The sequence below is a fragment of the Globicephala melas genome, chromosome 7, assembly GCF_963455315.2.
Source record: "Globicephala melas chromosome 7, mGloMel1.2, whole genome shotgun sequence".
NCBI lineage: Eukaryota > Metazoa > Chordata > Mammalia > Artiodactyla > Delphinidae > Globicephala > Globicephala melas.
The window spans coordinates 56103040-56128374 of record NC_083320.1 but is presented as its reverse complement, the minus strand read 5'-3'; the positions used below and the strand labels follow the sequence as shown (position 1 = coordinate 56128374).

The 25335-nt window shown below is 41.4% G+C and overlaps 1 long non-coding RNA gene across 5 annotated transcripts in view; it reads right to left on the bottom strand.

Annotated features, from left to right (window-relative positions):
- LOC115849690 (uncharacterized) overlaps positions 1–25335 on the bottom strand; it is a 422316-nt gene that overhangs the window by 6930 nt on the left and 390051 nt on the right. For 4 of the 5 annotated variants that reach the window (XR_009564596.1, XR_009564595.1, XR_009564593.1 and 1 more), the window contains exon 10: positions 16508–16697. The exons of the other annotated variant lie outside the window; for it this stretch is intronic. This is a non-coding gene — a long non-coding RNA (uncharacterized lncRNA). The remainder of the gene's footprint in view (positions 1–16507; positions 16698–25335) is intronic. 5 annotated transcript variants of the gene reach the window in all.

The following is a 25335-nucleotide window of genomic DNA, read 5'->3' as shown; positions in this document are numbered from 1 at the left end:
AAAATCCTAACTCAGTCACTAACTCCACTTTCACTCCATGACTGTGAGCAGATTGTTCAATCTTTCTGAGCCTCAGTTTCCTCACCCGTAAGATAGATAATTCAAAACAGCGTAGTAATAAATACATCGCCTGGCTCAAGTTAAGGAACTCAACAAATGCTCATTTTCTCATTAATTATAAAGCCATTAGATTTAGTCAGAGTTAGGTACAGTTGCTAAGTTAGTGCTTTCCATGAAGCAAGTGACATTAACCACAGTAAAATGTTCTTCTTTATGGACTGGACAGAGATTCACTAACCTAGACAATGAAAGCACATTTGGGGGATGATCCTTGCCAAGTCCACTTTGATGTTTTTGTTATAAAAGAGCAAAGCCAGATGGAAGTGATAAAATGGCTAAGCTGGGTGCAAAACTATGAGACAGAGGTATGTTTTCCCCACTGAAATATTCTGCACCCTCCCCAGGTTACCGGAGAAGAGTGCTTCTACTCAAAGTCTACAGATCACAGAGCCCCTAGCCAGACCCCTAAAGTCCTTCAGCAAAATCTGCCTTTGAGTTAAAAGTAGAAATAGACTCTGAGCATCTGCTTTGGAGGCCTCAGATAACACCCTTGCTTATCAAGCCTTGATCAGAGAGGATGCCAGAAACACATGGAAAGGTCTCACCCCTCTGACCTTCCCACCATAATATTTGGAAACGAGAGGACTCAGGGCACTTTAGGAGGGGCCTGGAAGAGCGGTTATGGTGCCTAAGCTTAGTTCCACACACATTTATCAAACCCATCCCTAATGCCAGATGTGGCAGGAGCCAGGGTGGAATTAGGAACATCACAGAGACCAGAAGGCACTTAGCCTCTGCAGTCAGAATCGCTCCGGTGTACCAGCACCTTGGTAAATTCACATCAGACATTTGATTTCACAGTATGTTCTCTCTATATGTTGCAAAACTGGTCCAGCAAAAATACAGGCATTATTAATTTTTGTTGTTTTCTATGCACTGTGAACTTTCATAGTGTTCTAGACGTTCCACAGAACATAATCACCGTACTTTCAAATTCAGTATTGCATCAGATCTGAGACCTCAGTTTCCAGTTTAATAATAGTGTAAAGTATGTGATAAATAATGCTGCAGAGGATGATACATAGTAGAAATTTGTAATATCTGAATCGAGGGACTGATCTGAGGAGTAAACGGAACGATTTGTGAAAAGCACCTGATTTAGTGCCCAGCCCATTGTGGGTCCCTTGATTCACATCAGGCATCACAAAGATTTGCATCAAATCAGCAAATGGTTGCTCCAAACAAGCCTGCAAGATCACGAATATAGTTAGGCAATAACTGATAAACTTATTCAATCACTGGGTTGGAAGGGATTTTGAAAGTTCATCCAACCTCTCCTTAGAGCCAACCGAAATCTCTCAGCCTTACTTGTAAACCTAGTTTTCTTGCCCTGTCTAAACATGTCTAGGATGAATCAACTTTTGATTGTATTCTTCATGAGTGCCTAAAATCAGAATTACACCTAGCATTATTGGTTTATTTATTTTTTTTTTGAATAAGCTACATGTGCTCACCAGGGAAAGATGTTTTTCCTCTAACTTCACAGGCAAACTTCAAACAGAAAGTGTCTTTATGGAAGGACTGGCCAGGTGCAGGTATATATCTCTGCGAGTTGTCCTGGTTTCTTTTCAAATTAGGCAATGAATATACTTCTTGACATGCACACACAAGATTTGTGGCAAAAACACCTTTCTTTCATGTAACTGATTTTCCTTTAATCCCAACCTTAATGTAGATCATTCTTGATGCATAATCTCCAATGGGCTTTGAACTAGCGAATGCTAACTTTGAATAATGAAGAAAGAAATGACAGTTTACTTTATAGCTGGGTTTAGGAGACATGGGGTTGAGGGGCAATGGCGGTATAACTATTCACCTTTCTCCTGGCACAAGCAGGTAAAGTGCTGAAAGGAAGTGATTAGGAAGACGTGACAATAAGTTAAAACCCTGAGGCTGAGTGTTTCTGATGCATTTGCATTCCTTGGTTTGTAAGGCCCTGTTTAAAATAAAAAAAAGTCACCAAGACAGGAAAACCGCTGTAGTTAGATCACAGCACACTGAGTTGCAAACCTTTTAATGAAAGACATAATTCTTGGGTTGTCTCTGTCATACTATAGTCTCATGCAAAACACTTTAATGCCTGGTATAAATAACTTTAGACTTTCTTAGCATGTATTGCATTTATTTTTTAATATTTTATATTGATTTTTCTTGTCTCCTTATTCTTTTTAAAATTTATTTATTTTATGTTTTGGCTGTGTTGGGTCTTCGTTTCTGTGCGAGGGCTTTCTCTAGTTGTGGCAAGCGGGGGCCGCTCTTCATCGCGGTGCGCGGGCCTCTCACTGTCGCGGCCTCTCTTTTTGCGGAGCACAGGCTCCAGACGCGCAGGCTCAGTAGGTGTGGCTCACGGGCCTAGTTGCTCCGCGGCATGTGGCATCCTCCCAGACCAGGGCTCGAACCCGTGTCCCCTGCATTGGCAGGCAGATTCTCAACCACTGCACCACCAGGGAAGCCGTGTATTGCACTTTTTAATCATGGGGGTTCAGTTCGATTTTCCATTTGGAGTCCAGGAGAGCAATATCCAAATGAAGCCAGAGGAGTTCCCCTCCTGCAGCCCCCGCTTCTCTGATCCTGCTCTCCTCCCTGCCCCCTTCTTTTCCTCCTCACCTCTCCTCTACCCACCCCATACCCACACCTCTAGGACAACTACAGTTCCTGGTACATCCTCAGTTAGAGGCTGTAACGTGGTGCTTGGTCAGAAAAGTGAACAAATGCACCCTTTCCCTGGACGGGGTATTACATCATCAGAACTGCTGCAGCTCACCCTGCACCAGGTCTATCTGCAGACAAATGAAGCTTGCCCCTCAGAGCTCTACCCTCTTCACGGCAGGCTATGTTAGAACGGTCACAAAGAATCTCCGCATACCCATCTATCTTCGGAGAAAGACACAGCTGCAGGAATTTAAAAATATTCACGCAAAATGCCAGGGTGTAGAGTAGGTGCACAGAATGTGCTGTCTGCCTGACTCTGCACTGCTGCTGTGGTCGTCTCTCTAAAACACCAATTAGACCAAACCTTTTCTCAGCGTGTACCCCCCATCTTCCACTTCTCCTTCTGAGGCAGAATTAATCATTCATATATACCCCTACAGCACTGTCCATATACTTTCATTATAGCAAGTGACACAGCGAACTGTAGTTGGTGGACATCTTCCTTGACAGTCTCTAAGCACTTCTGGGGCCCAGATTCATTCATACCAGCACAGTGCTGGTATGTAATAGTAGGTGCTCGAAGTTTGCTGGATAAATAAATGATATGTCTTATAGAGAAAGATGTCAGATTTATACACTGCCATTTAAATCATGTATATTTTCATTTCACAGTCTCCAAATTGTATAATGAAAGTCGGAAATACCCTGTGTCTGGAAAATATGTAATGATAGGAAAACATTGCCATGTTTATCCATTTTTAATTCAGGAGATTGGCAACATGGCTGTATTTGAGATTTTTGGAGGGAGGGAGTGAACATTTCATATATCCTCTGCAGTATTCCCCTTTTTTCCCTAATGGAAAAAAGTGCAGCTTTTACTTATTTATCTATAACATTTTCAGGGCTCTATTTTTTCAGCTGGTTTTTCCTATTCAGTTTCAGCGTCTAAACAGGGGGCTGGTCCAAGGTTAGCTAAAGCACTGGATGAGATGAGTGTTGGCGTCTGTCCCTGTGACTATTGATTCTGGGGCTATGCCAGATCCCCGGGGATTGGAAAGATTCCCTATCTGAGGCTACTTGGCTCCTGAAACCCTTCCTCCAGCCCTTGCCAACTAAAACACAGTAGGAGCAAATGTTGTATGGCAACTGGGTATAAACACAACAGTTGGAATGCTTCAGAAAGAAGTTTGGATTTCCTGGTTAAGTGTATTCAATGTTAAAACAACAATAACAGTGTTAAAAACACATTTGGGGATTGTTAGAATGCCTTACCCACTGATTCTCATTATTGCTCTTAGAGACCCATTGGATGCACTGATGTCTCTGAGAAATATTTCCTCGGGGATTATCTTAGAAGCTATGTCTAAGCTTACCTTACACAGACAAGGTAAGGTGAAGATTAAAGTAGCCCTCCAAGTAAGGTAGATGCAATGTTTGTTAAACCAACACCTTACCTCATATTACTTGGAATAGTGAAAGGAGAGTAGAGACGTGGGTTCTACTTTTGGCTGTGACTCTTCAAGCTCTGAAGTCTCAGGTAAATCATGCATCTGGCTCTCAGCTTCCTTATCTGTAAAGTGGGTAGGTTGCTCATAGAGATCTCTGAAGTTATTGAAGCTTGGTGAGGATTGTTGCTCTCAGAAATTGAGCAAACTTCCTTAGCCCAGCATGGTTTATGTCTGAGTAGAGAGTGAAGGCTCTTAGTTTTTAAATTGAGGTGTTGGCACAAGGACAGAGAATCTCATGAATTTTGTACTCAGGGACTACCTAATGCGGAAGAACCCCTGGTATGGGTTGAATTACATCCCCTCAAAAAAGACGTTGAAGTTCTAACCCTCAATCTGAGAAATGTCACCTTATTTGGGAATAGGGCCTTTGCAGATTTAAGCAACTTACGATGAGGTCATTAGGGTGCGCCCTAACACAGTAAGACCGGTGCCCTCATAACATGGAGAAATTTGGCCACAGACAGATGCAGAGTGAACATGTGGGAAAAGACACAGGGAGAGCACTATGTGAAGACGGGGGCAGAGACTATGCTGCCCGAGCCAAGGAACGTCTGGGACTGTCGGAAGCTGGAAGATCCCTTCCCTACAGGTTTCAGAGGGCACGTGGCCCTGCCAACACTTTGATCTCAGACTTCCAGCCTCCAGAACTGGGAGCCGTTGCGGTACTTTGCTACAGCAGCCCTAGGAAACGAACAGACTCGCCTCAAATCTCCTGAGCCCGGGCTCCACTTGACTCCTTTGCAGGAAGGAGTGGGTATTTTGCCCTGTGTGTGTGTGTGTGTGTTATTTGACATTTACCAGTTGAAAGAATGGACAAAAGATGAGAAGAGAAGGGGAGAAAAAGGGAAAGAAGAAAAATTAAATGGTAACTTGTTTTGAAAATGGAGACGGCTGGGATCAGGGCTGATATTTAAATGGTACACACAGGTACAGCCTAACAGCTAAAGTATTTCTGTGTAAATAGCCATTGCCCAAACCCCCTGAGTGGGCCATTGCCAGGCTGCCACCTGGTTGCTCTGTCCCTTCCCGGGGGCCCCTCCAGGATTTCCCCTCAGAGTCCAACAACTGAAGGATTGACTCCTGGCCTGCAGGGGTCTCTGGATTCTGCCCCAGAGCTACCTCTGCCACAGACCCTTCTGACTGGTCAGTACCAGTCGTTAATAATATTTCTGATTGAGAGCCTTGTACATTTGAGTTGCAGCACTGGGCTTCTGCAAACGATGGGAGAACATGCAATGAAAGGAGGTGAAACCAGAGGCTGCTGGAAGGAGGTGAAGAGAAACAGACATATAAGAGATCAGAGCAGTAGGAGGAAAAACAGGGCCAGGTGAAGAGGGTTTAGGGTATTTGTCCATTTGTGGCCCACAGATTTACATGTGACCTACCAGGAATATATTACGTCAGAGTTTTATATAGTAAGAGAGGCTGAGGAAGTTCATTATGAAACTTCTAAAGAGAAGTTAAAGCTTTAATTTTCACTTTCAGAGATGCAGAAGGCTGGACCTTCAAAGCTGCATTATGACTTGGAGTCTCAGACTCGAAACTGGACTCTGGGTTTCCAAGGCTCTGAAGGATTCACCCACTTTTTGTACAGTGACCACGGGGCCATGCTTTGCCAGGCTTTGACTCCAGGCTATAACCATCACTTAAGTTACAACATCTCTACTGAGTCAGGCAATTAGAAAGGAAATGCTTATTGAGTTTGACAAATAATTCACTTTGGAAGTATAATCACAGTAAGAACAGATTGAGAGTTAAGTATGGAGAAAAAATGAGAAATGAGAAGTGATTTCCACTGCATTCCACTCACCTATCTCATCTTATAAAATAGAATAGGTGAAAGGGAAAATTGGAATTTTAATAAAAATGAAAGGTTGTAAGGCCTGTGATGACTCAAAGAGTAACAGTAAGAAGTTGTATAATAATGTTATTATCTATATAAATGCATTGAATGCAAGGTTGCAAAGATATCAGCTTCTCCCAAGTTGGCTGTTGGGTTCTGAGATGCACAAGTTCTACCCAATTCCTGTTTCATGTGGTGTAACAAGTTACAGTGTTGGGTTTTATTTGTCTCTGTATTTGGTATAACCTTAAAAATATTCAGAGAGCCTTCTTAAATAAAGTGAGGTCTGCATTTTTTCAGGAAAAAAAAAAAACAGAGCCAGGAATAGGGGACCACTACCATTGTTTACTGTACAGTTGAGATATTACTTCACCTAAACATGTCTCTGGACTGCAGGTCCTTTTCCTAGCAACCCACTACTGATGCAGGAGGAGGAGAGAGGGGAGGAAAGAGGCACAGAGGAGAAAGGCGGGGAAGGGCCAGCTGCTCTCAGAGACACAGCTGAGGTGAGACTGGCTGGGACCTGACCTCAAACTTGCCCACTGGGCCAGCATGGATGCTGGGCAAGTCCCCACCTGTTGATGCTAATGGTGGAGGTTCAGGTGGGCTGGCAACACTCAGAAACAAGAAACTCTATGTCAGTCAGTCAAGCTGGCAGTGGGGTGGGAAGAGGCAGCACTCACAACCCTTTCACCTCTCTACATGCCTCCCCTCACAGAATCCTCACAAGGCCTCTGAAAAGTAGAGATTATCATTAATTCTCATTTTACAGGTGGAACTCTGAAATGCAGCGAAGTTAAATAATTTACCCAAAAGCCTATGGCCAGTAAGGAATGGAGCCAAGATTCAAACCCAGGTATATTTGTCTCCAACACTTGGACCCTTAGCCACTGGTCCATCAGCCTCCTGTAGAGAGGTTGTCTGGCCACGTGTAATTCAGAAGCTGCTCAGACCTAAGAGTGTATCACACGTAGCATCACCAATCCGAATGTCCAACCAAGTAAAATCTTTTGACTAAGTCAAGATGACACATGTTCAGATGAAAATCCTATAATAATGAACATTAATAGGTTGTCTTCCCACATTGTCAGAGACTTCTGTCCAAGTGACATCATTTAATACGTATTGGACATCCATCATGAGTTGAGCAGAGGCTGCACTATGGTCACACACTGGAATTTCTCAGTTTTCTGTGCTGGAAACAAAATAGGAAATATTCTCCATGGTCAAGCAGTGATCTTGAGAGATTAGATGTTATTCCTATTCTAACCCCATCCATACACTGATTGGATATAAAGGAGAATTTCCCAGATACAATTCAGATTTATGGGTAACATAAATCCAATTATTCTTAAATAAGATTTGCCTTTATCATCTGGCTGGCTCTGGAGCATTCTTAATTCTTTATCTATGTTTACCCCGTCAGCCCCACTTGGTAAACACCATCCAAGCATGCTCTCAAATACACCGCCCTTTAGAAATCAATGTAAATGTAATTCTACCAACCTCAACAAAGCTAATAAGATCTGAAAGGTCATCATGGTGCTAGACATGCTATGAATAATACCTGTGAATGCAGCTCAAACATGACAATGAAGGTCCTGGGGAAAACCAGCTATTTAATTTTCTTGTATACTCTAGTATGTTCTCAAGCACCTTTAAATTTGGGAATGGTTCTCAGGCTCATTGTGTTATTACTGCATGCATTCTTGGAGCCTACAGAAGGAAAAGAAACTATAAAAGCAGAGGAACTTGCTAAGTCACTGCTAAGTCCGGTATGGTCTCACTCTTTTGTCATAGAAAGACCCTAAATCATCAATGTGCACGTGTTACCTATTTCCTTTAAACTCACCTCAGCAAAGTCCATAAGGCAAGGCAAGCTTGGTGAACAAAAGGCCAGGTGGCTGGAACTGAGCAGATGAGGACAAGATAAAGTCACATTTAAGAATGTACTTCTAAAACTGGAGTAAAGAGTTTGCATTGTGTTCTAAGAGCAATGAGATACTATCAGAGGGTTTTAAGCAAGGATGTAATATGACCTGACTTATGTTTCCAAAGGATAACTGTGGTTTTTTTGTGGCTTGAGCAGACGAGAAGTAGGGAAATGATCAGGACTAAACAGTAGCAGAGATGGACACAAGTCCAGATTTGGAATGCGCTTTAGAGATGGAGTCCACAGGGCTTATTAATTCACTGGATGTTCGGAATAAAAGACAGAGAAAATGATGCTAATATATTTTGCTTGAGCAACTGAATGGATTGTGGTGCATTTTAATGAGATGGAAAAGATTTTCCATCTTTTGTGGACAAACAAATTTGGGGATGTGTAAATCACAAGTTTTCTTTCATTAAGATGCCCACAGGATAATCATGTGAAGATTTTACTAGGCAGTTTGCCATACAAGTCCTTGAATCTTTGGTAAAAACTAGTCTCATTCCTCATGCAATACAATCAGCTCTAGTCAAGACACATTTTCTATTTGGTAAATTTCCTCAGCCACTTCCTTGTGGACTTTTTTAGCTTTGCTTCCTGCTATTTCCCACTCAAGAATTCACCAAATATTTTCTAGTATTCGTTACGTGAATGAGGACAATGCTGGCCTCTAACGTACTGCAGACATAGTGGCTCTCTATGAATGTTTCTAGAATAGTTGAATGAATGAATGAATGAATACAGTGCCCAGGTTCTCTTGAGGCTTAAGTCTACAAGGAGTGAATAGTCTAGGACAGGCAATAATAAATATATACTTTAGTAACTAAAATACAGGGTAAAAAGTGGTGAGTTGAACGGGAAAGGTACTAATAAAGGATTGCAGGAGTTCAGAAGAAGATACAGAATTCAGGAAACGTGGTATATTCACATGACGGAATACCATTCAGTAATGACAATGAAGAAACTATATGCAACAACATGAATAAATTTCACCAACATAATATTGAGCAGAATAAGCCACACAGGAGAATACACACTGTCTGATTCCATTTGTCTAAAGTTCAAGAAAGGCAGAACTAACCTCTGGTGTTAGAAGTCAGGGTAGAGGTTACCTGTGTTGGGGTTGTGACTGGTAGGGAGGCAGGAGGGGAATTCTGAGATTTTTTTTTTTTTTTTTTTTTGCGCTACGTGGGCCTCTCACTGTTGTGGCCTCTCCCATTGCGGAGCACAGGCTCCGGACGCGCAGGCTCAGCGGCCATGGCTCACGGGCCCAGCCGCTCCGCGGCATGGGGGAACTTCCCGGACCGGGGCACGAACCCGTGTCCCCTGCATCGGCAGGTGGACTCTCAACCACTGCGCCACCAGAGAAGCCCGATTCTGAGATTCTGGTTACATTGTTTCTTGGGTTTTATTTAGGTGAATGTGTTCACTTCATAAAAATGTACCCATCTGTACATTTAGGATCTGGGCACCATTTTAATGTACCATATGTCAAGAACTGTGAAGGGTCTGAGATCTGTCCTCGTTGCAAGCCTGCCACGGTTTCGTGGCTGCTGGCGGGAGACCTGATATCCCTGGGTCAGAGACAAAGGAATTGACGACTCACAGCCCGGCCAGCAGCATGAGCTTTGTGTTTGCCCTGGTTTCCCTTGCTCCCCCGGCTCCAAGTTGCCCAGGGGAGGCTCAGATGGATGCTGCACACACAATGGGTTTGTGTCAGCTGAGGAACCCCAAGCTTAGGGAACCCAAATCTTTCATACAGTATGGAATACAAGCAAACCTGCCCCACGTTTGGCAAGGAGGGAGACAATATCTTCATTATAGTAGATAGTACACAAGCCTGTCCTCCGCTTGGGAGGGAGACACTATCTTCCAAGGCTGTTCTCTTCATAATCATCCTTGCAAAGATAGTCGAGAACAAAAGTTATTGGTGCCTCTCTACTCATAAGATAGGCAGAAACGTGAGACCCCCCCAGAGCGTTATCTCGCAACATGGCATACTTCAACAAAAAGCTTACATTGAAAACTCTGGGGTATTTTAGCTAGGTCTTCTTTGAGCAGGATCAGATTGAGGGGAAAGAAGTTTTGTGTAAGGAACAGGGGGCACCTGACTGTGAGTAGAGCACAGGTTTTCCCTACCTCAGAAGCCTTCCAACATAGGACGGGGAGTAAAATGAAATTCAAATGGCCAGTTTTACTGTCTTTTTTACTGCTCAGATAAAGATTTGTAGAAGGGGAGCAAATCACATTAAAGAGTGAAACAAGATTTTGGAGAATCATCTGCAGATCTGACGTATCTCTTCCCTCCTCCCATAACTGTGCAAGAGTTTGGATTATGTAGAGCTGAGATTTACAAAATATTTCCATCATAATATGTGCGTAGTTCAGTAGATTTTATTTTGAAAATAAACTAAGAAATATAGAAAATAATAAACTCAAATGACCTTAAAGGTTTTTTACTTCCATAATTGAAAATTTTAAACCAAATTATATTGGTCCTAATTAACTCCACTTTGAAAGAGAAATCTCCAAATTTCTCTTGTCTTACTTACAATAAATCTAGATGTGCCAATAGTGTTTAAGCACGAATGTGATATACCTAATGCTTAATATTTTCTTAACATTTTCTGTCTGAAACATTTATTTTTATGTTACCTAGGTAAGAGTGTGGATGTGAATATTAAAATCCCATAACCATATTTTGGTGCTGATGCTGCATTTTCTCATTTTATGGTCTATCTTGAGCTGTTTGATTGAACGGCAGTCTGCTGTTTAATCAAGAACCATGTGTTATTCTATATAAGTGTACTGTATTATAAAAGCGAATGTAAAATTAATTTCAGGATATGTATGTTTAATTACATAGTCTCACGTTACATATCTGAATCAAATTGTGCATTGCCTCTTAATAGCTTGAAAAAGTTTGGAATTAATTTAAGCAATGAATCTTGAGATCTTTTTAAGGAGGTTCTTCTCAGATCATAACTCAGTTCTTGAAGTTGGGTTCTATGTGGTTTTTCCAATTTAGCCACTTGGGTGGGGAAGTAAAGTATGTAACATTTATTGAACGTTTGTTTTGCACCAGGCTGTGGAAGTAGATGGTTTTCAGATATCACCTCATTTTAAAGCCTAACAAAATTCCATGAGTGTAATTATTCCCATTTTATACATGAACAAAAAAATCAATGGTAAATTACTGGAGGTCACACCATGAGTAAGTGGTGGAACCAGGATTTGAATCCAGAGCTGTCTGTCTCCACAGTAAAATTACTTTTTAAAAATAGGACTTGCATATGGGTAGGAAAAAAAAAAAACTAGAATGATCAATATATACTACTATGTAAGCAGTGGTGGGATTAGAGGTAATTTTAATTCTTCATTTTTGTCATTCTGTATTTTCTGAATTTCTGATGATGTACAAGTATATGCATTTTTTTAAATGTAGTATAAGACCTGAATTGACCTTGAGAAGTCATTCAGGTTGAAACTATTAATGGCAAGGGCTCCCATGGGCTCTATCCTTATAATGTCTCTTTACAAGGGAAATTTGAGGCTGGTAGTCTTCTGAAAGCCCAAGATCTAAGGTTGTTGCTGGGGACCTGATAATCATGGGCTGTGAGTATGCCTCCCACAGAGACCTTAAAGGTCAAGTTTGGTCTGAAAGATAACCAATTCAGGGTTCCACTCCAAGCGGGAGCAATTTTAGTGGGTGGACCATAGATGGCTTGATTATTACTAGGTCATGTAAGCAAAATCATAGAGTCACTTCACTTACCTCTCTAATAAAGTATGGTCTTACTGCTTACTTAATAATTAGCCCTTTAGAATGTAAATTGGTACAGCCACTATGGAAAATACTATGGAGGTTCCTCAAAAAACTAAAAACAGAGTTGCCATATGATCCTGTAATTCCATTCCTGGGCATGTATCCAGAGAAAACTATAATTTGAAAAGATACATGCACCCCAATGTTCATTGCAGCACTATTCACAATAGCCAAGACATGGGAACAATCTAAAAGTCCATTAACAGATGAATAGATTAAAAAAGATGTGGTAGGTATATACAATGGAATACTACTCAGCCATAAAAAAGAACGAAATAATGCCATTTTCAGCAACATGGATGGACCTAGAGATTATCATACTAAGTGAAGTAAATCAGAAAGAGAAAGACAAATACCATATGATATCACTTATATGTGGAACCTAAAATGTGACACAAATGAAGCTATCTACGAAACAGAAACAGACTCACAGACATAGAGAATAGATTTATGGTTGCCACGGGGGATGGGGAGTGGGGGAGGGATGGATTGGGAGTTTGGGATTAGCAGTTGTAAACTATTACATAGAGAATGTATAAACAACAAGGTCCTACTGTATAGCACAGAGAACTATATTCAATATCCTATGACAAACCATAATAGAAAAGAATATGAAAAAGAATGTATACATATGTATAACTGAATCACTTTGCTGTACAGTAGAAATTAATACAACATTGTCAATCAACTATACTTCAATAAAATAAATTTATTGTCAATCAACTATACTTCAGTAAAATAAATTTCCTCCTTTTGGATCATGGTGTCATTCCCTGCAGCTGCCAGGAGTGCTATCTGCTGGCAGCTCATGGTTGAGACTCTCCTCAGGAATTGCCCTGACCAAAGGAAGCTGCCTTACCCAAGGTTACCTGTCTTCCTTGGAGACAACCCACATCTAGTGCCTGGACTATAAGTGGGTACAAAGCCCAGCATCCTTGCCTCAATTTGGGGGCGTGTCTGAATCAGGCCATCCTAGCTCCAGACCTCCCTAAAGGCTAATCTGAGACTCCTGTTGCAACCTCATCACAGCTCAACTTCCCCTTCTGCACAATCCTCCTTCCCTTACTCTCTAACAGGTGTGGCTCTTGAGCTCTGACCAATGAGTCCTCTCCATGTAAGCTGCTGTCTCTGAGTCTCTTTCTCAGAGAACCGTACCTAAGACTCACCTACAGTTCCTATGGCCTCCACTCCACCGTTCTCCCCAAGGTGAGCTATGGAAAGAGGGGCATCCAAAGGTGACTAACACAGTTATGCTACCAGGCAGATCCCTGGGTGCATCTCTTTTCTTCTTGGAGGGACTGAGCCAAGAGTTAGTCATACAGATTCACACAGCAAGTTTGCTCAGAAAGGGTCTCTAAATCCTGCTCTTTAAGCTCTAGAGGCAAGAGCTATACTGCCTGTCAGCTTCTTACTGCCAACAGTCTCTATGGGGTGTGAATAAAGTGAGCGCTGTTATCAACCCAAGCTCAAAGACAGACTGACTGGGGGCTTCCCGGGGGCGCAGTGGTTGGGAGTCCGCCTGCCAGTGCAGGGGACACGGGTTCGAGCCCTGGTCCGGGAGGATCCCGCGTGCCGCGAAGCAGCTAGGCCCGTGAGCCACAACTACTGAGCCTGTGCTCTAGAGCCCGCGAGCCACAGCTGATGAAGCCCGCACGCCTGGAGCCCGTGCTCCGCGGCGGGAGAGGCGCGGTGAGAGGCCCGCGCATTGCAGCGAGGAGTGGTCCCCCGCTTGCCGCAGCTAGAGGGAGCCCGCACGAGGTGGCGAGGACCCAACGCAGCCACGGATAAATAAATTAAGTAGGTAAATGAATGGATAAAGAAAAAAGAAAGAAAAAAAACAGACAGACTGGCTGACTTCCTGGATTCTGGAAGCCGTGGTGTGCACTGACCAGTCAGAGCTGAGAGTGTTCTGCAGTAGCAGTGGTAAAACTCAGGTCTCTAGGATGCAGCAAAGATGCCACTTTGTAGGTGACCCTCTGTGATCCAACACCTGACTCTTGGGCTGGGCATCCCTGTTAATCACATATGAGGAATAACGGAGTTGAAATAGACACTGCCTGCTCTGGGTTTGGTGACTGTGTGACTTTGCATCCTCTCTTGGATTTGCAAACACTACCATGAAGCCCACAAAAGCCAACAAAGTTAGATAAGATAGCCTCAGAGGACAGCACAAAGACAGCACAAAGAAATGTGCTATCTCTTTGTAGCAACTCTCTTTATGAAAAATATACTTGAACAGCTTGCAGCATCGTCTGACTTGGTCAATAAAGACTTCGGGATTTAGTCTCCCACATAGGGAAACGTTCCCTTTAACATCAGAGTGAGCTATTTTCCCCAGTACTACAATGATTGTTACACAGTTTGTAGACCCTCGAGAACTCTCTCTAGATGGGATCTGCCAACCACCAGCCACACAAATGCAAACGATTGCTTGACTTCAGTGGAAAAAGACTCCAGGAGAAAAATCTTTACGTTATCATCGTGAATATTGGGGCTCCCTATCCTGCTAAACTTGTTTCTCTACTCCTCAGATAGAATTTCCTCACTTTAGCATTCAAAAAGAATTTACAGTATGAAATAATTTCATTCGACCAGTACATTAATTTAATTTCATGGAGATAAAACTTGCAGCAACCTCCTCTGGTTCAGCAGGATGCAGTGCTGCTCAAGCCCAGATCATTAAAATATTTTTTTAATGATCTATATAGTCAACCAGTAACCCTTACTGTTAACATTATGTTTGTCAGAACTGAAACAAAACTATAAAACTTACCAGGTTGCTGTCTTGCTTTGACTACTATTTTAAGGCTGATGTGCAGGAGGCAGGTAAATCGTTAGTAATTAATAAGTGGGCAACAAAGAGAAGATATTCAAGTTCAACATCTTTCCAAAGACCAAGAATTTGATGATGAGTGGCTGAATGTGGATTATATATCCACCATAGAAAGGAAAACAGTCTCTTCAATATGGAATGTATTTTCCAAAACTGAATAGATTTGTGCCTCAAGTAGTTCCATCAGACAAATTGTGCCCTAAATCTTCTTTGAACTGCTGGGCTTTAATCAAATTTAGATATAAAAGGTTTCATTTTACATAACCTATATTTAAAGCTTCTATTGAGTCTTCAAAATGATTTGCTGCAGTGCATGTGTTTTTGGTGTGAGTCCAACTTCTTAACCTGTCTAGACTTTCAGTGATAAAAGTTCATATGAACTTAAATAATATGCCAGCATTGAACGCTTTCAGGCTACTTATTGATATTCTCCTTGTCTCCAGTATATTCAGATAAGATGAACTGAATCTTTATAAAAACTGACATTAATTGGTATGATTCCCTACATCAATACCTCCATCAATTTTAAATATCCTTCAGTATTCTGTGTATGTTGGAATCTGAGATAATGAAATGTTTATGTCAAGATAGCATGGGCTCTGATGTGGTAAAAATATAACCCTGGAGTCCCAGTTACTTAACACAATAACGGTTTATTTCTTATTCCTGCTAAGTCCTAATGTTAGTCAGCTAACTCTTCAGGGGAGCTGCCCTCCATGCTGTGACACAGAGACCCAGGCTGTTTGTATCATATGGATCCTCCATCTCAGTACATGCCCTTCTTTGTATAATGGCAGGAGAAAAGAGAGTCAGAGCATTGCACACTGATTCCTGAATGCTTCAGCCCAGGAGTGCCTCTTGTTCATGGCCCATTGCCCAGATGCAATCACACAGGATGGGGACACATGGATATTCAGTGAACAGCACCTGCCTGATTCAGGGAGTTTTCAGCATTCTGAGGGAGTGCTGCAAACTTATTGCATCTGATTCTGTGAAAATACAGCCTCTTTCAATGTTACTATTTTTTTTTAAAAGCTCCTGTTTAATGGGACATATTTAAATGTATACATAACATCCATGCTTATGATTAGACATATAAAAGCAGAATATAACTCATAAGATAATTCCTTCTCCCTCATTTTTTATAAGTTATTCTTGTTGTATGAATATTAAGATTACTTTTTGGTAAAGATATTGTTTTACTGTTTGGGTGATAAAGGTCAAAGACACACCACATGTAGGCAGGAAGTAGGGTTTCACTTGAGTAAGGGGCTTTTCATGGTGCCAAGCATAAGATTCTAGGAATATTCTGAGGAAGAAGCAAACCTCTCCCTTCCAAAGGGAATCCAGGGTTGAGAGGCATTTTGCTCAGGGAGGCAGCAGAATTCTCTTCTCGAAGTGGGTGAGACTATCAAGGGATAATCTCTCGTGTGGGGAGGAAGGACAACAACCAGACTAAGGCCTGGGGAGCAATGCTCCTAGACAAAGGCCTGGTTTACCTTTGAGACAACTTTTAGAAAGGAAGCAGAAAATCTTGTTAATTTAGATGGAGATTGGAATAAAGGAAATGGGAAGACCCCCCAGTGGAAGGCTATACTCTGGAAGACAAAGGCAGTGTGCAAGTGGTTGAGCCCGGCTGTAATGATACTTCAGGGGGTAGGAGGAGTGGGAGATGAGGCTGGGGAAATGGACAGTGGCCAGATCTTAGATTTGCTTCCAGAGTCAATGTAGAGTCATCGTGGGATTCATTTCAGGACAATACATTATTAGATTTTCATCTTAGAGACCTCACCTGGGAAGCGATTGCAGTCCAGAGATGATGATTTGGGAATTATGGCAGTGGTGACGATAGTGATCAAATACTTGGCGATAGGCTCTGCAGTACTTGGTGAGCTATTGATAGTTGGGTAGAGAGTTGTAAGTGAATGGTGATGACTTCCAGGTTTCAGGCTTGGGAGATGGTGATAATGGAGCCATATTCCCTGGGAGAGAGCAAGAGAAGGCTGAGTGTGGAGGAGGCAATGGGGCTGTTCTGTGCATGGTGAATTTGAGCTATTTGTGGCATAGAACAGGCACTCAATAACTACTAAATATGTGAATTCCTTACTCCTTCAAAAAGAAAAGCAATGACTATTTCCCAATATCTGGGCCCCACACAGAAACAGTGTATCTATTAGAATTAAGACAATAAAAGATCAATTTTTTTTAAACATCTTTATTGGAGTATAATTGCTTTACAATGGTGTGTTAGCTTCCGCTTTATAACAAAGTGAATCAGTTATACATATACATATGTCCCCATATCTCTTCCCTCTTGCATCTCCCTCCCTCCCACCCTCCCTATCCCACCCCTCTAGGTGGGCACAAAGCACTGAGCTGATTTCCCTTGCTATGCGGCTGCTTCCCACTAGCTATCTATTTTACGTTTGGTAGTGTATATATGTCCATGCCTCTCTCTCACTTTGTCATAGCTTACCCTTCCCCCTCCCCGCATCCTCAAGTCCATTCTCTAATAGGTCTGTGTCTCTATTCCCGTCTTGCCCCTAGGTTCTTCGTGACCATTTTTTTTTTTAGAGTCCATATATATGTGTTAGCATACAGTATTTGTTTTTCTCCTTCTGACTTATTTCACTCTGTATGACAGACTCTAGGTCCATCCACCGTATTACAAATAACTCAATTTCGTTTCTTTTTATGGCTGAGTAATATTCCGTTGTATATATGTGCCACATCTTCTTTATCCATTCACTGTTGATGGACACTTAGGTTGCTTCCATGTCCTGGCTATTGTAAATAGAGCTGCAATGAACATTTTGGTACATGACTCTTTGAATTATGGTTTTCTCAGGGTATATGCCCAGTAGTGGGATTGCTGGGTCATATGGTAGTTCTATTTTTAGTTTTTTAAGGAACCTCCATACTGTTCTCCATAGTGGCTGTATCAATTTACATTCCCACCAACAGTGCAAGAGGGTTCCCTTTTCTCCACACCCTCTCCAGCATTTATTGTTTGTAGATTTTTTTTTTTTTGCGGTACGTGGGCCTGTCACTGTTGTGGCCTCTCCCGTTGCGGAGCACAGGCTCCGGATGCGCAGGCTCAGCGGCCATGGCTCACGGGCCCAGCCGCTCCGCGGCATGTGGGATCTTCCTGGACCAGGGCACGAACCCGTGTCCCCTGCATCGGCAGGCGGACTCTCAACCACTGAGCCACCGGGGAAGCCCTTGGGGTCGTTTTTGTTTCCATACAAATTATTAAATTTTTTGTTCTAGTTCTGTGAAAAATGCCAGTGGTAGTTTGATAAGGATTGAATCTGTAGATTGCTTTGGGTAGTATAGTCATTTTCACAATGTTGATTCTTCTAATCCAAGAACATCGTATATCTCTCCATCTATTTGTATCATCTTTAATTTCTTTCATCAGTGTCTTATAATTTTCTGCATATAGGTCTTTTGTATCTTTAGGTAGGTTTATTCCTAGGTATTTTATTCTTTTTCTTGCAATGGTAAATGGGAGTGTTTTCTTAATTTCACTTTCAGATTTTTCATCACTAGTGTATAGGAATGCAAGCGGTTTCTGTGCATTAATTTTGTATCCTGCTACTTTACCAATTTCATTGCTTAGCTCTAATAGTTTTCTGGTAGCATCTTTAGGATTCTCTATGTATAGTATCATGTCATCTGCAAACAGTGACAGCTTTACTTCTTTTCCGATTTGAATTCCTTCTTCTTCTCTGATTGCTTTGGCTAAAACTTCCAAAACTATGTTGAATAACAGTGGTGAGAGTGGGCAACCTTGTCGTGTTCCTGATCTTAGTGGGAATGCTTTCAGTTTTTCACCATTGAGGACGATGTTGGCTGTGGGTTTGTCATATATGGCCTTTATTATGTTGAGGAAAGTTCCCTCTATGCCTACTTTCTGGAGAGTTTTTATCATAAATGTGTGTTGAATTTTGTTGAAAGCTTTCTCTGCATCTATTGAGATGATCATATTGTTTTTCTCCTTCAATTTGTTAATATGGTGTATCACATTGATTGATTTGCATATATTGAAGAATCCTTGCATTCCTGGGATAAACCCCTCTTTTTTTTTTTTTTTTTTTTTTTTGTGGTACACGGACCTCTCACTGTTGTGGCCTCTCCCATTGCGGAGCACAGGCTCCGGACGCGCAGGCCCAGCGGCCATGGCTCACGGGCCCAGCCGCTCCGCGGCATGTGGGATCCTCCCGAACCGGGGCACGAACCCGCGTCCCCTGCATCGGCAGGCGGACTCTCAACCACTGCGCCACCAGGGAAGCCCCTAGGATAAACCCCTCTTGATCATGGGGTATGATCCTTTTAATGTGCTGTTGGATTCTGTTTGCTAATATTTTGTTGAGGATTTTTGCATCTATGTTCATCAGTGATATTGGCCTGTAGTTTTCTTTCTTTGTGACATCTTTGCCTGGTTTTGGTATCAGGGTGATGGTGGCCTCGTAGAATGAGTTTGGGAGTGTTCCTCCCTCTGCTATATTCTGGAAGAGTTTGAGGAGGATAGGAGTTAGCTCTTCTCTAAATGTTTGATAGAATTCACCTGTGAAGCCATCTGTGCCTGGGCTTTTGTTTGTTGGAAGATTTTTAATCACAGTTTCAATTTCAGTGCTTGTGATTGGTCTGTTTATGTTTCTTATTTCTTCCTGGTTCAGTCTTGGAAGGTTGTGCATTTCTAAGAATTTATCCATTTCTTCTAGGTTGTACATTTTATTGGCATATAGTTGCTTGTAGTAATCTCTCATGATCCTTTGTATTTCTGCAGTGTCAGTTGTTACTTCTCCTTTTTCATTTCTAATTCTATTGATTTGAGTCCTCTCCCTTTTTTCCTTGATGAGTCTGGCTAATGGTTTATCAATTTTGTTTATCTTCTCAAAGAACCAGCTTTTAGTTTTATTGATCTTTGCTATTGTTTCCTTCATTTTTATTTTTTCATTTATTTCTGCTCTGATCTTTATGATTTCTTTCCTTCTGCTAACTTCGGGTTTTTTTTGTTCTTCTTTCTCTAATTGCTTTAGGTGTAAAGTTAGGTTGTTTAATTGAGATGTTTCTTGTTTCTTAAGGTAGGATTGTGTTGCTACAAACTTCCCTCTTAGAACTGCTTTTGCTGCATCCATAGGTTTTGGGTCATCGTGTTTTCATTGTCATTTGTTTCTAGGTATTTTTTGATTTCCTCTTTGATTTCTTCAGTGATCTCTTGGTTATTAAGTAGTGTATTGTTTAGCTTCCATGTATTTGTATTTTTTACAGATCTTTTCCTGTAATTGATATCTAGTCTCATAGCATGGTGGTCAGAAAAGATATTTGATATGATTTCAATTTTCTTAAATTTACCAAGGCTTGATTTGTGACCCAAGATATGATCTATCCTGAAAAATGTTCCATGAGCACTTGAGAAAAATGTGTATTCTGTTGTTTTTGGATGGAATGTCCTATAAATATCAATTAAGTCCATCTTGTTTAATGTATTATTTAAAGCTTGTGTTTCCTTATTTTTTTTCATTTTGGTTGATCTGACCATTGGTGAAGGTGGGGTGTTAAAATCCCCTACTATTATTGTGTTACTGTCGATTTCCCCTTTCATGGCTGTTAGCATTTGCCTTCTGTATTGGGGTGCTTCTGTGTTGGGTGCATAAATATTTACAATTGTTATCTCTTCTTCTTGGATTGATCCCTTTATCATTATGTTGTGTCCTTCTTTGCCTCTTGTAATAGTCTTTGTTTTAAAGTCTATTTTTTCTGATATGAGAATTGCTACTCCAGCTTTCTTTTGATTTCCATTTGCATGGAATATCTTTTTCCATCCCCTCACTTTCAGTCTGTATGTGTCCCTAGGTCTGAGGTGGGTCTCTTGTAGACAGCATATATATGGGTCTTGTTTTTGTATCCATTCAGCCACTCTATGTCTTTTGGTTGGAGCATTTACTCCATTTACATTTAAGGTAATTATAGATATGTATGTTCCTATTACTATTTTCTTAATTGTGTTGATTTGTTATTGTAGGTCTTTTCCTTCTCTTGTGTTCCCTGCCTAGAGTAGTTCCTTTAGCATTTGTTGTAAAGCTGGGTTGGTGGTGCTGAATTCTCTTAGCTTTTGCTTGTCTGTAAAGGTTTTAATTTCTCCATCAAATCTGAATGAGATCCTTGCTGGGTAAAGTAATCTTGGTTGTAGGTTTTTCTCCTTCATCACTTTAAATATGTCCTGCCAGTCCCTTCTGGCTTGCAGAGTTTCTGTTGAAAGATCAGCTGTTAACCTTATGGGGATTCCCTTGTGTGTTATTTGTTGTTTTTCCCTTGCAGCTTTTAATATTTTTTCTTTGTATTAAATTTTTGATAGCTTGATTAATATGTGTCTTGGTGTGTTTCTCCTTGGATTTATCCTGTTTGTGACTCTCTGTGCTTCCTGGACTTGATTAACTGTTTCCTTTCCCATATTAGGGAAGTTTTCAACTATAATCTCTTCAAATATTTTCTCAGTCCCTTTCTTTTTCTCTTCTTCTTCTGGGACCCCTATAATTCGAATGTTGGTGCATTTAATGTTGTCCCAGAGGTCTCTGAGACTGTCCTCAATTCTCTTCATTCTTTTTTCTTTATTCTGCTCTGAAGTAGTTATTTCCACTATTTTATCTTCCAGGTCACTTATCCATTCTTCTGCCTCAGTTATTCTGCTATTGATCCCTTCTAGAGAATTTTTAATTTCATTTATTGTGTTGTTCATCACTGTTTGTTTGCTCTTTAGTTCTTCTAGGTCCTTGTTAAACATTTCTTGTATTCTCTCCATTCTATTTCCAAGATTTTGGATCATCTTTACTGTCATTATTCTCAATTCTTTTTCAGGTAGACTGCCTATTTCCTCTTCATTTGTTAGGTCTGGTGGGTTTTTGCCTTGCTCCTTCATCTGCTGTGTGTTTCTTTGTCTTCTCATTTTGCTTAACTTACTGTGTTTGGGGTCTCCTTTTCACAGGCTGCAGGTTCGTAATTCCCATTGTTTTTAGTGTTTGTCCCCAGTGGCTAAAGTTGGTTCAGTGGGTTGTGTAGGCTTCCTGGTGGAGGGGACTGGTGCCTGTGTTCTGGTGGATGAGGTTGGATCTTGTCTTTCTGGTGGGCAGGTCCACGTCTGGTGGTGCGTTTTGGGGTGTCTGTGGCCTTATTATGATTTTAGGCAGCCTCTCTGCTAATGGATGGCGTTGTGTTCCTGTCTTGCTAGTTTTTTTGGCATAGGGTGTCCAGCACTGTAGCTTGCTGGTCATTGAGTGGAGCTGGGTCTTGGCGCTGAGATGGAGATCTCTGGGAGATTTTCGCCTTTTGATATTATGTGGAGCTGGGAGGTCTCTTGTGGACCAGTGTCCTGAACTTGGCTCTCCCACCTCAGAGGCACAGCCCTGACACCTGGCTGGAGTACCAAGAGCCTGTCATCCACACGGCTCAGAATAAAAGGGAGAAAAAAAAAGAAAGAAAGAAGAAGAAAAAATAAAATAAAGTAAAATAAAATAAAGTTATTAAAATAAAAAATAATTATTAAAATAATTTTTAAAGTAATAAAAAAATTAAAAATAAAAAAATAGAAAGAAAGAAAGAAGAGAGCAACGAAACCAAAAAACAAATCCACCAATGATAACGTGTGCTAAAAGCTATACTAAAAAAAAAAAAAAAATGGAGAGACAGAACCCTAGGACAAATGGTAAAAGCAAAGCTATACAGACAAAAATCACACACAGAAGCATACACATACACACAAGAAGAGAAAAAGGGAAGAATATATATATATCGTTGCTCCCAAAGTCCACCTCCTCAATTTGGGATGATTCGTTGTCTACTCAGGTATTCCACAGATGCAGGGTACATCAAGTTGACTGTGGAGATTTAATCTGCTGCTCCTGAGGCTGCTGGGAGAGATTTCCCTTTCTCTTCTTTGTTCGCACAGCTCCCGGGGCTCAGCTTTGGATTTGGCCCAGCCTCTGCGTGTAGGTCGCCGGAGGGCGTCTGTTCTTCGCTCACCCAGGACGGGGTTAAAGGAGCCGCTGATTCAGGGGCTCTGGCTCACTCAGGCCAGGGGGAGGGAGGGGTACAGATGAGGGGCGAGCCTGCGGCAGCAGAGGCTGGCATGACGTTGCACGAGCCTGAGGCGCGCCGTGTGTTCTCCCGGGGAAGTTATCCCTGTATGACGGGAACCTGGCAGTGGCGTCTGCACAGGCTTCCGGGAGGGGGGTGTGGATAGTAACCTGTGCTTGCACACAGGCTTCTTGATGGCTGCAGTAGCAGCCTTAGCATCTCATAAGGCTCAATTTTTATTCAAAGTTGTCCTCCACTAAGAGACAGAGGTACTCATTATTACTCAGGTCTTGATACAGTGTTCTTCCCTTTGGGTTAGACCTCCTGGTTCTGACTGCTTGAAACATAGGCAAGTTTCCTAGATCTTCTGGACTCTGTGCCTATACCAGCATCTACCAGCTGGCTTTGGCACCCACAACACCCACCCAATGAGCAGGTCGTCTTCTCCCTGGCCTCAGCCAGCTTCCCATCTGTTCCACCTAAGATCTTGCAGCCCTGACAGTCATCTGACTGTCTTCTTATAGCAATGATACAGACACTGCCTCTGGGCATTCCTAGGTGATCACTGTGTAGCTGCAAATCACTCATACTGACGTAATGTTCATCAACCACACTAGGACTATCAAAATAAATTATTGTTCTCCTTCCCCAAACTTCACAGACACCCCAAATTCAGTGCTTGGTATATGAAAAGTACTCATTTAATACTGAGTGACTGAATGGACGATGAATAAATTCAAAGGGGGGCTATCAGAAAAATATACCTCTTACTAGTCTGTTGACACACCTTGTGGTCACACACTTGTGATTTCTCAATAGCCCCCACGCCAGTGATGCATATACCTTAACACACATATAGTGGTGAACACAATTTTCACTAATAACTGACTGGAAATAGTTAAACTCATCCTACATCTACAGCCTAAGAGTTCCACATACACGTATCAAAGGAGAGGAGTAGGTAGGTCAACAGCCTTTGTGACACAACCTCCTGAAAGAAGTATAATAAAGCATCTTTTTACAGAGATGGCAAACACGGCAGGAAAAGGAGTAACACATTTTTAATTGGAGACATTCAGATTTGTCCTTAATTTAATTCAGCAGCCCAGCAGCCATGATTAGATTTGCATCATAATGTATCTTCAATACTATCTATTTTCACAAATGAGAACTTTCCTGAATATGGTTCTGATGGATCCTGACATTTTAAAATATGTCCTATTGTCCTTTTCTGTGCAGTAGACCAAGCATAGAGTGTTCACTCCTATATCACTGTCACTGTACTATCAGACCAGACGGCTACTTCATCACAGAATCAAGAGTTAGGGATAATTTATGCTATTCCTTGCTCTAGAATGTGAAAACAGAAAGCATTTGCTGCACTCAACCCTGCAGTAACAGCCTTGTCAGAGGGCATTCGGTGCTATGGCTGCACTGCCTTCAGGAATGAGATTTCATTCCGTGGAGTCCTAAGCTCTCAGGTTGCAGAGAAAATTGTTGAAGCACGTGAGTTGATGCTTCATCCAGTAACCAGATTAAGGCTAGAGTGCCTCTTTGTTAAGGAAAACAAAATGCAATAAAACAGTTCTAAAATGGGAAAGATTATATCTGGACCCTCCATTGTTTCATAGTCAAGGATTTCTCCCCTTCATAGGAAAAAAAAAAATACGAATGTTGGCTTAATATTCAGAGCAGTTGTTTTTGTGTCTGTGAACATTAAATGTTAGAAACGGAAGAGCTATTTATCCTCAGCCTGCTGAAGAGAACAGTGGAAATTTCTCTTTATTGGTCTATACATAAGCCAAGTCTGAACACACCCTTTATTGGGAGAAGAGCCACGGCAGCTCATCTCACAAGCCAACAGGCTTGTCAGGATTCCCTCATTCGATATTGCCATGAGCATGCCGAGGAAGACACAGACAAAAGATTGTCCTCTCAAACTATCAAACTTATTTAACCTGAGAGCAACTAGTATTCCCTAGGTGAAAGAAAGATGCATATAAAATCATAAACATTTATGGCTAACAGGTGTTATTGTTTAGGGAAAGCTTGGTGAATCAGTGACGTGTCATTTAACACAAGCTCAGAAGTGATAAATCAAATGGCTGTCGGTTCCTTTCTTTTATAGTCACATATTATCAACAAAGACATGTAGGGTTTTGGAGCTTTGCCTACATAGTACCAAAATCAACTGGTTAATTCAGAAAAAAAAAAAAAACCTCCCCCCAAATATCAGTTAAGATGCCTGTTTGAATTATACAGACAGAAGATCTGGTTGCATTAATTTTTTAATATATCAATTATTTGTGGTTTTGAACATGTAAAAAGGCCACTGAAAATGTCTCAATTATATGGGCAATATAATCCATCCTTTCTATTTGAATCTGTTTAAGTTGTTCATGTGTATTAACTTTTTCAGATTAGATATCCTCTGAAAACAGACAGCTCCACTAGGGGAATTTAGTTGTGCAGGTAAAATTAAAAGGCTATCAGTGTGAAAAGTGAGAACAGACAGAAAGCTTAACAAATTGGAAAGAACAA